The sequence below is a fragment of the Macrobrachium nipponense genome, chromosome 42 (assembly GCF_015104395.2).
Source record: "Macrobrachium nipponense isolate FS-2020 chromosome 42, ASM1510439v2, whole genome shotgun sequence".
NCBI lineage: Eukaryota > Metazoa > Arthropoda > Malacostraca > Decapoda > Palaemonidae > Macrobrachium > Macrobrachium nipponense.
This window is the reverse complement of record NC_061103.1, coordinates 27,245,866-27,255,865: the sequence shown is the minus strand read 5'-3', so window position 1 is coordinate 27,255,865 and position 10,000 is coordinate 27,245,866. Positions and strand designations below refer to the sequence as shown.

The window sequence follows — 10,000 nt, the reverse complement described above, 5'->3', positions numbered from 1 at the left end:
TTGGACGAGTGGGTTGCGTTCTCGCCTACTGATTTGGTAGCGAGAGTTCGTGCCCCGCTCTGCCAACGTGGAATCAGAGGAATTTATTTCTGGTGATTGAAATTAATTTCTCGACATAGTGTGGTTCGGATCCTACAATAAGCTGTAGGTCCCGTTGCTAAGTAACCAACTGGTTCCCAGCCACGTAAAAATATCTCATCCTTCGGGCCAGCCCTAGGAGAGCTGTTAATCAGCTCAGTGGTCTGGTTAAACTAAGATATACTTGAGTATGTATGCAAATCGCAACTGGGGGAATGTGTATTATAAATTTACAATTTTGCAAACGTTTGGAGGTTGCATTTAGCAACTATGTGGGTGTGTATTACAGATATACGTTTTAACAAGGATTTGGATATGAGCATGATTTTTTTATATTTCTGATGCCCTGTGCTTTTACACTCGTTGTAAGGAGCTTTCGATTTATCTATTGTTATGAATCTGTAACAAATAATCTTGTAAGTGTAGGTAAATAATATAAGTCTTTTAGCTGTCAGTCATTTCACTTCATCCATTTGCCCAAAGTTAATTCGTGTTAATCTATTTCAGAAGCCTTCATTGCTAAAACCAATCTGATACAATTTGACCGTTTTTAATCGAGTCTCGTCATATGCTCTCTCTCTCTCTCTCTCTTCTCTCTCTCTCTCTCTCTCTCTCTCTCCTCTCACGATTGCAGCAGCGCTTATCAATTCTTATACATGCCTCATGCCTCACTCATTCCTAGAACTAGGGATTGCGTAGTTCCATTCCCTTATTTTTGGCAGCCCTTGCCCCGTCATGTATTGGAGCCGGCTTTAAATATAGCGGCTTAGCCTTTTATTTTGTGTGATTTCATTTTTTTTCTTTTGCCAACTATGAAGATGGAACGGGGTTTCTATAAGGGTTGGTGTTCTGTTTTGTGTGGTTTTATTTCGTTTTTTGCATATGCCATCTATGAAGGTGAAGGTGCACATCTGGTTCTGTAAGAGATATGAAAAGGCTTTAGCTACCTGTCCCCTTTTCCATAAGAAATGAGGAGGAAGACGAGAAGAGGAGAGAGAGGTTTGATACATGTATAAGCGTGTGTATATATACTATATATATATATATATATATATATATATATATATATAATATATATATATATATTATATATATACGCTTATACACGTATCAAGATTATTTTCCCAAACAATTAACCGAAAGCGGGTAACTAAGGAGACATTTCCATCAAACTTGGAGAAGATACGATAGATGTCCTTCCCTTGCAAACCTCTCTCTCCTCTTCTCGTCTTTCCTCCTCATTTCTTATGGAAAAGGGCACAGGTAGCTAAGGCTTTTCATATCTCTTATAGAACCAGATGTCCACCGTCACCTTCATAGATGGCATATGTGAAAAACGAAATAAAACCTCACAATACATATATATATATATATATATATATATATTATATATATATATATATATATATGTATGTATATTATTATATATTAATAATATATTATATATATATATATGTATGTATGTATGTATGTATGTATGTATGTATGCATATAATTGAGCCATTCGGCCATGCTGTGATTCTTGCGTTCTTCAGGGGATTTTCTGGGAGATTTATCCTTTACGTTTTAGGAGGAAGATATTACTGTGCGCTTTTAGGGTCGTTTTTGGCGGAGTCGATTAGAATAATGGCCCTTATGGCGTCGGTCGAGGCGAGTGTAGAAGACGCTGCGGTCTCTCTCTCTCTCTCTCTCTCTCTCTCTCTCTCTCTCTCTCTCTCTCTCTCTCTCTCTTTATTCTGATGACTTTTTTTGGACTGGTTTAAATATCAGACATGAATTTCATGCGCAAGAGTAATCGGGAACTGGGCTCTCTTTCTTCTTAATTATATGCACCAGTAATCATTTTGAGTAATTTATGGTGAAATAATTTTTTTTTAATTCTGTCATCGAGTTCCCTTTCTTCTTAATTATTCACCAGTAACCATCTTAAAGAAAGTGTGGGATGATATAAAGGTTCTCAAATAATGACATTAATTTATTTTTCCCGTTGTAAATGTTACAAGAAAAGTCACTGTAGTTAAATCATTTTTAACAGAGACTTGATATTTTTCGGCTGAATACTAACCAAAGAAATATATATGTATATATTTTTTTCAACAAAATACCATAATGTGTGATTGTAATTGAAACATTCTCTTGTAAAACTGCCAAAGTGTGTACGATTTCTGTTGCAGTTCTAAAGGCAAAATAAACACCAATTCAATTCCAAGAATTTTTTTGAAATTGAGCTTTTGTTACTAATTCGATCTTGACTTTTTGTAGCCTCAAATATCAGACCGCAAGTACCTTGGGAACAGCTTACACCCGAGAGTGCTTTATAACCTGTGTCCAAAGTGAAATCATAAATGTATATGTATATATATATTTATCTATTTATTTATCATTTTAACAATCTCTGGATTAAACTTACACTAAGCATCTATACATTCACATGAGGATTAAATCAAAAAACCTTTTTATTCCCGTGGTGGGATTCGAACCCAGGCATGCTTGTGAACCCGCGCACGACTTCGTCATGGTCTACCTAGATCGTGAACTTAGTCCACTGTGGTGTCAAGTAAACGACCAGCTGTTTGGTTTCACATGTATATATATATATCATATATATATACATATATATATATATATACACACGCACACACACACACACACACACACACTCACATGCATACATAGAATGTGTGTACCAGTATGTGAATTAAGTCCACTATGATGCTATGAAAGCGACCTGCAGATTTCACACACATACACACACTCACACACATATATATATGTGTGTGTGTGTGTGTATTTACATATAATACATATATACATAGAGTATGTGTACCAGTATGTGAACAAATAGAGTGATGGAAAATTTAACCACAGAAATATTTTATTCATTGTGGTTGTATGTTGATTGAATAACAAAAGAGATGATGCATTTAAATACATTCAGCTGTTATAGTGTTCCTGGGTATGATTGCAATTTTATTATCCAATTCGTTTGATTTCATTTTGCTTATTTGTTTCTCTTTCAGTTCTGCAGCTGCTGGTGGGTGAGTACCAAAATGTACCATTCTCAGAGGACCAAGACATCGCATTTATTTACTTATTATCCAACTCTTCGGACACCCGTCCTCGGTAATGGCTGCTTTGGCGTTCATTAGTTGATTATTATTTTTAGTGTTTTCGCTACAGTGTTGTGTAAGGCGGTATGATACCTTTGTGATATCAAATATTTTAACTAGAATGTCTCTTTTGATTAGTAAAGCACTTTATCATAATGTATTCGCTCTTCTAAAGCTAAATCTTACAGTTATTAAAGCCTTGGGGTTTCGTTTCTTTATTCGTGCTAGTTTTTTTTTTTTTTTTTTTTTTTTTTTTTTTTTTTTTTTTTTTTTTCGCTTTCTCGTTTCCCGTTTTTTTCATGCTGCTGTTTTGCGTCATTTCCTTTGCGTTTTTAGTAGTAATGCGCCTTGATATTCATTGAACTTTCTTTTATTTTTTTTTTCACTATATAATGGGTATTCCGTCTCGTGACTCAGATATTTTCAGTTTTGTTTTGTTTTGTTTTGTTTTGTTTTGTTAAGTGTATCAGGTAATTCGTAATTACATATTATGCGTACTAAGTTCCTTTATTAGCTTTTGTAGCGCTTTGGCTCTATGCATCGCATTGGTTCTTTAAAGCCCCTTGTCTCTAAAACGTGTTCATATACAGTTCTTAAGATTTAGTCTGGGGTTAGGAATACAACACTTGTTACAATAGCTTTTCAGAGACAGGTTCAGGGAGTTTCCATTGTTATGATTCAAGATATTATCTCAGGACCATTCTTGTATTTTGGTATTATTTGCTTTGAACTATTTTTGCTTTTAAATTGTTACATGTATTCGTATGTGTTTCTGGCTTTATATTGTTATATGTTCTTTGTGATGTGTATAATTTTTTATATTGCATGTTTAGTTTTTTATTACGAGAAATATTTTTTTAGCGATTAACGTTTAGGTAGGGGTCATTAGTGATTTCCATGTATTTTTACATATATTTGTATTTATTATTATGTCTTTTTGCATGTGTTATTTAATTTCGTTTATAATGTTGTAATTGCTATATTTTGATGTATTGCATTATATTTCTGCGCCCTTGTATTGTGAGTTGTCAATGATTTGTTATACTCCTATCCTGAGAATAATATCTTGAAGTTCTTGGTCCCTGTAGAATGGTATGGTGGCAAATCCAGATTTTTTGGTGGCTTAATTAATTAAATTGAATTCAAAAGGGAATTCAAGTGAATTTTCTTCTACTCGGTAATTATTTATTGCCTGGATTTGTCACAAAATAAACATCGCTAAGGATTCGCAAAGGTATGGTCTTCTTTGTTTTATATAATGACATATGAATTATTTCCAAGGAAATCCGAGTCGTACTTTGTGGAGCATATTATCATTCTCATGTACGCTTGCAACCATCGGCAAGCAGTTTCAGAAATGTCAACCAAATGTCTCCAGTCCAGGTATTTTCATTCATAAAACATGTTTTTTTTACCTTAAAAAGGGCAAATAACGTAATGTTAAATTAATTCATTTTGCTGTAGTAGTTATTGATTTGTCAAGAATGAGTAAAAGTCACTTTGATATTATTTCAAGAATGAGTAAAAGTCACTTTGATATTATTTTGAATTCATTATATCGTGTCAATGTTTAATTCAGAATTCTCGTTATTACTAGACTTGAAATTTTCCCTTTAAATGGTTTGCTTGTCAGTGATTTACCCAGAATTCTTGTTGCTTGTCAATGTTTTACCCAGAATTCTTGTTATTATTAGACTTGAAATTTTCCTTTAAAATGGTTTGCTTGTCAATGTTGTACCCAGAATTCTTGTTATTATTAGACTTTTAATTTTCCCTTAAAATGGTTTGCTTGTCAATGTTATGCCCAGAATTTTCCCTTAAAATGGTTTCCTTTACGTTATAGGCATTTAATCATGATATCCAAAAAATGATAATACCATTTTTCCCCTTCTCGTAACCAAGGTACTCGGCAGGTAGTGATGACTCATTACTTTGATCATTGGCGATTTTCCACCCGAGTGGCTTCTTTCGATCTTCAAAGATACCTGAGTTCGGCTGTCTTTAGCACGTAAACAGGTGAGCCTAATCTCACGTAGCTAGGTGAATTGTGTAAATGGAAAAGTTGGTAGTCTGTGAATTAAGGTTGAAACTGGCAGCAGCCAGGTCAGATTTTGTCTCTCTCTCTCTCTCTCTCTCTCTCTCTCTCTCTCTCTCTCTCATATGTGCATATATATATAACTACACACACACACACACACACACACACACATATATATATATATATATATATATATATATATATATATACACACACACACATGCATACATATACATATATATATATATATATATATATATATATATAATATATAAGTATGTATGCATGTATGTATTATGTATGGTGTGTGTGTGTGGTGACTGCTTCAAGATCTGAGCAATGCCGTTCGTTATGAGGTTAAAAAAAACAGAGACTAGGATTTGATCGAATTATGCGGGAGTTGCTCAGGTAAATCGATTAGTATGTGACAAAGTGGCTGACCACAGTAGGTAATGTAGGTCTGGATGAGGGACAGGGTACACAGGAACAAGGGAGAAGAATAATTGTTCTTTGGTTAACGGCTGAATGGGTAAACCACCCAGTTTATACTTCGTATATCAGGAATGTTGAACAGTAGGTTTTTAATGGAGTAAGTATTACAAAGATTAATAAAAAAAAAGACCAATTATTGTTCAGACCAGCAAGTAGGTGTAGGACTCATTTTCATCTTTGTCTACACAGTTAGCGTTATTTCGAAACACGTGTGAGAAGTTTAATTAGTGTGCCGAAGCAAAGTAAATGTGAAACGAGGATTGAAAGGTTGAGAAATGACGCGATAAGTAGAGACTGGTTGACAAAGAGCATATATCAGGAATTGCTTGTAGATAGTTGAGAGAAAATGTACTCAAGACACTGATGACAATGTTAATGTATTAACATGTGAAGCTGTTAATATTTTAGATATTTATTTATTCTGTACACTAGTTCGTTCTTGAATTAGCACTTAAATGTTTCATATGTAATTAATGTTTTGTTTCTTGAGGAAACAGTTCAATGTACATATGACATGTGTGCGTCATTTGGTTTCTCCCTGGCCTTTCATCTAAGATGAAATTGATATATATATATATATATATATATATCTATATATATATATATATATATATATATATCTTAGAGCTGCAGCCCTAGGTACATCTCATCAGGAGAACCATAGTAGGGAAAGCCGTCGTACTCAACTACATTTATTTTGCCAACCTTTCACGACTCATAGTCTCATCCTCAAGACTACAATGAAGATAGAAGGGAGAACATTGAAACCAAGCACTGTACAATCCATAAAAATTACGCAATATTTAATAAAATTCAATGAACGTCAGCATGTAGAATATTTTAAAATAATCTTTGAACTTATTAAAACAGGAAAACCTACTAAACGTCAAAATTATGTACAAAATATGTAATAATCTAAATATAGTAAAATTATATAAAAAACTAAAACATTAAGACCTCTCTGCGCCTTATCCTCGCTAAGGACGGGCAGAAACGGAAAGAATTTTAAACAAACAAACAAACACCTTACCTTCGGCAATAATATCCACGATAATCCGTCGTGAAACGTTGGCCAAATAAATATATATTTTAATTTTATGTGTGCAAATATTTGTTTTTATTATGTATGTATTAATGTATATATTTGGTCTTAATGTATATGTTATGCATGCATTAAATGAATAAGCAAAGATTATCTGAATGCATGACCACACACATCGTGTTATGATTAAAGTAGGCGTATGTGGCTTTGTTGTACATTGCGCATTCCTTACATTCCTATATGAATGCATATATTCACACTTACGAACTCAATGCCCCACATTGTGCAACTGGCATTCAGCGAGACCTTAGGCTTTGTTGAAAAGCCTTCCTAATTTTAGCTAACCTTCCTATCTAGCCTTTTTCCTGAACGAGCTGAAACCATTTTTCAGAACCCCTGGCTGAATGGTAAGAAAATTGGGCGAAGGAAGCAGGAAAAGGAGGAACGTCCCTCCCCCTAACCCCCTCGTCTCCGACGACTCCTCAGCCCTCAAGGAACTTTTCATCCTCTCACTTGAGGTTTGTAATTGGCTGGATTTGTTTAACTTCTCAACGTGTCTTTTGCATGAGTTTCCTGGAATGTAGTGAATGAGCCGACAAAGAGTCTCATTTCTTCCCGTCTCTTGTAGCTCTTCTGGCAGTGTGGGACGGCGACACGTTTACTTCTATGTACGGTTAATATCATCTTATGTATTATATATAAAATATAATGTATATATATTTATGCTTATATATATATTATTATATATATATATTATAGTTATATTAATATACCGTATATATACACTATGATATATTATATATATAATATGTGTGTGTGTGTGTATGTATATGCTATATATAATACTAAAAGGACCTCATTGAAATTGGATGGTGATCTAGCGGAGTTTAGTTTTATATAAAGAATACTCCGTATATACATACAGTTTGAATGAGGCCTAGATAATTGTCCCACAATTGCATAAAACAATGGTGTATTATATATAAATATTATATATATTATATATATAATATAATTATATATATATATATATATATATATACATATATATTATATATACCTATTATACATATAATATATATACATATATATATAATAATATATATATATATATATATATATATTATATATATATATATATATATATAACTTGTGCGTGCATCCTTAACCTGCATTGTTTAAAGCTGAGTATGTAAAAAATGCGCTGGAATTATATGTATATATATATATATATAATATATTATAGTATATAAATATATATATATATATATTATATAGTTACGACATAAACTTGACGGACATGGGACATGCAAATGATGGTGATTTAATCCGCAATACGGAATGCATCATATATCGAGAGAGATGGGACTTAAAACAAATATTAGAAAAACGCAAGTAATGAGGACAGGTTATGCACAGCGGGATGAAAGGCGTTAATTAAGACGGGGGAAAGATTAATGAGATTGAATTTTCCAATATTTAGGAATAATGATATTGAGTACAGGATAGCTTCTCCCGACTCGGAATTTAGCTAGAATTGAAATAAACGCAAATCAATTAATGGGAAGTCAAATAGATTTGAAAAGTCATATGAAAGGGGGTATTGACGCGGTTTTTAGTACGATCTGTATTGTTATTGACATGAATCATATGACAATGAAATTATATCGAATTAACTTCGTCGATTTTAGAAGAAAACGCCGTAGAAGTCTTGAGAATCAGATGGCGGGATAGAGTCAGAAATGATGCCATAAGGGTAATTATGGGAGTTCCATATTTAATTGAGGCTGTGATTCCACTGAAATGGAGATAGAGGCGGTTGGGATTCTGTGAGGATCAGAAGGATATGGAGCCCGAGATCTATATAGACGAGGCTTATCAGAAGGGAGGAATGAAATAAACGAAGGATTGTTGAAGTTAAAGAACTTGAAAGACGTGAGTGAGGAATTAAACTTTACCCTAATGTAAATGGCATTAGTACGTCCCTGTTATGAGTTATACATAATTTTCCCAAAGCTATCGTCCTTTTAATGTTAGCATATACATCACTGCTACACTTATACCATTTTTGCATTGCATCTCAATATGTCTTTTCAATCCTCATCATTCGGCATTATATGGTTTACCGGTCACTTCTTTTTTCTCTACTTTGCAAGCTCTGGAGTTCTGCTTTTGTGATTCTTGATTCTTTTATGTAACTTTTATTTTCTTTTAGAGGAGGTCCATCGTTTTTGTCACGATTAAGCTCCTTCGTTCCTTTTTGTCCGCCTGGGCCTGGGCTACAAAAAGGCCATTCCATTGCTATTACCATTGTCTTTCTGTCTCATTCAACATCCACATTTAACTGGTATAGGCCAAAATTGGCTCAGCTTTTGCTTCCTTTGATATTTTTCTCTTCCAAACATTTCCTTGGCTCCTGCTCCCTTCCTCATCTATCCTATTTTCTCCTTTGAGCATATTCCGTTACATTTACACGCAAAGTCAACTTCTATCATTCCAGTCCCTATACCATGTATATCGTCCTGCCTCAGATTCACTTTCAAAACGTTAAAATAATGTTTGATCACAACTTTTCCCCTCCCGTAGGGGGGTAGGGCCGTCAGTGGACCTCATACAGTGCTCTGTGGGCATTGCAGCTTGCCTTCGGCCCCTAGCTGCAACCCCTTTTGTTCTGTATACTGTACCTCCTTTCATATTCTCTTTATTTCATTTTAATTTCCACCCTCTTCTAAAAATTGATTCTTAGTGTAACTCCTAGACTTTCTTCTTGTTACACCTTACAAACCCTTTACTGTCATTTCCGTTTCAACGCTTCGCTGAATGACCTAGTTCCCACTATTTAGCCTTTTCCCTATACTCAGTATTCAGTTCAACAAATTTTCCCTTTAACATGAACATTAAGGACGTTAAAGTATACCCGTCCACAACACCATTTGCAAACATCAAGCATATCACTGATTCAACGATCCATTTCTAAAGCCAAGAAACTGTTGTTTACATTTCTACTCTGTCACAGGCTTCTGTTATCCTTCCATATGTAAAAACGTTAATCCATATGGAGAGTAAGACCTACTTTTTTTTTTCAACAAACTATTTCGCTCATTCTTGTCGATAATCTGATACAAGCTTTGCTTTGGTCTTAAGAGTTTCTAATCGCTCAGCAAAAATTATAATTTGTTACACGGTACTTAATCGCTTTCTTTCATTACACACACACACACACACACACACACACACACA

The 10,000-nt window shown here is 34.0% G+C and overlaps 1 long non-coding RNA gene across 3 annotated transcripts in view; it reads left to right on the top strand.

The window, feature by feature from the left end:
• LOC135213029 (uncharacterized) overlaps window positions 1-10,000 on the top strand; it is a 106,857-nt gene that overhangs the window by 15,766 nt on the left and 81,091 nt on the right. The window contains exons 2-4 of one of the 3 annotated variants that reach the window (XR_010314062.1): window positions 3,099-3,116; window positions 5,091-5,204; window positions 7,152-7,278. This is a non-coding gene — a long non-coding RNA (uncharacterized LOC135213029). Of the gene's footprint in view, window positions 1-3,098; window positions 3,117-4,933; window positions 5,205-7,151; window positions 7,279-10,000 lie in introns of those variants that run through there. The other 2 variants (XR_010314063.1, XR_010314061.1) reach the window with 2 other exon arrangements.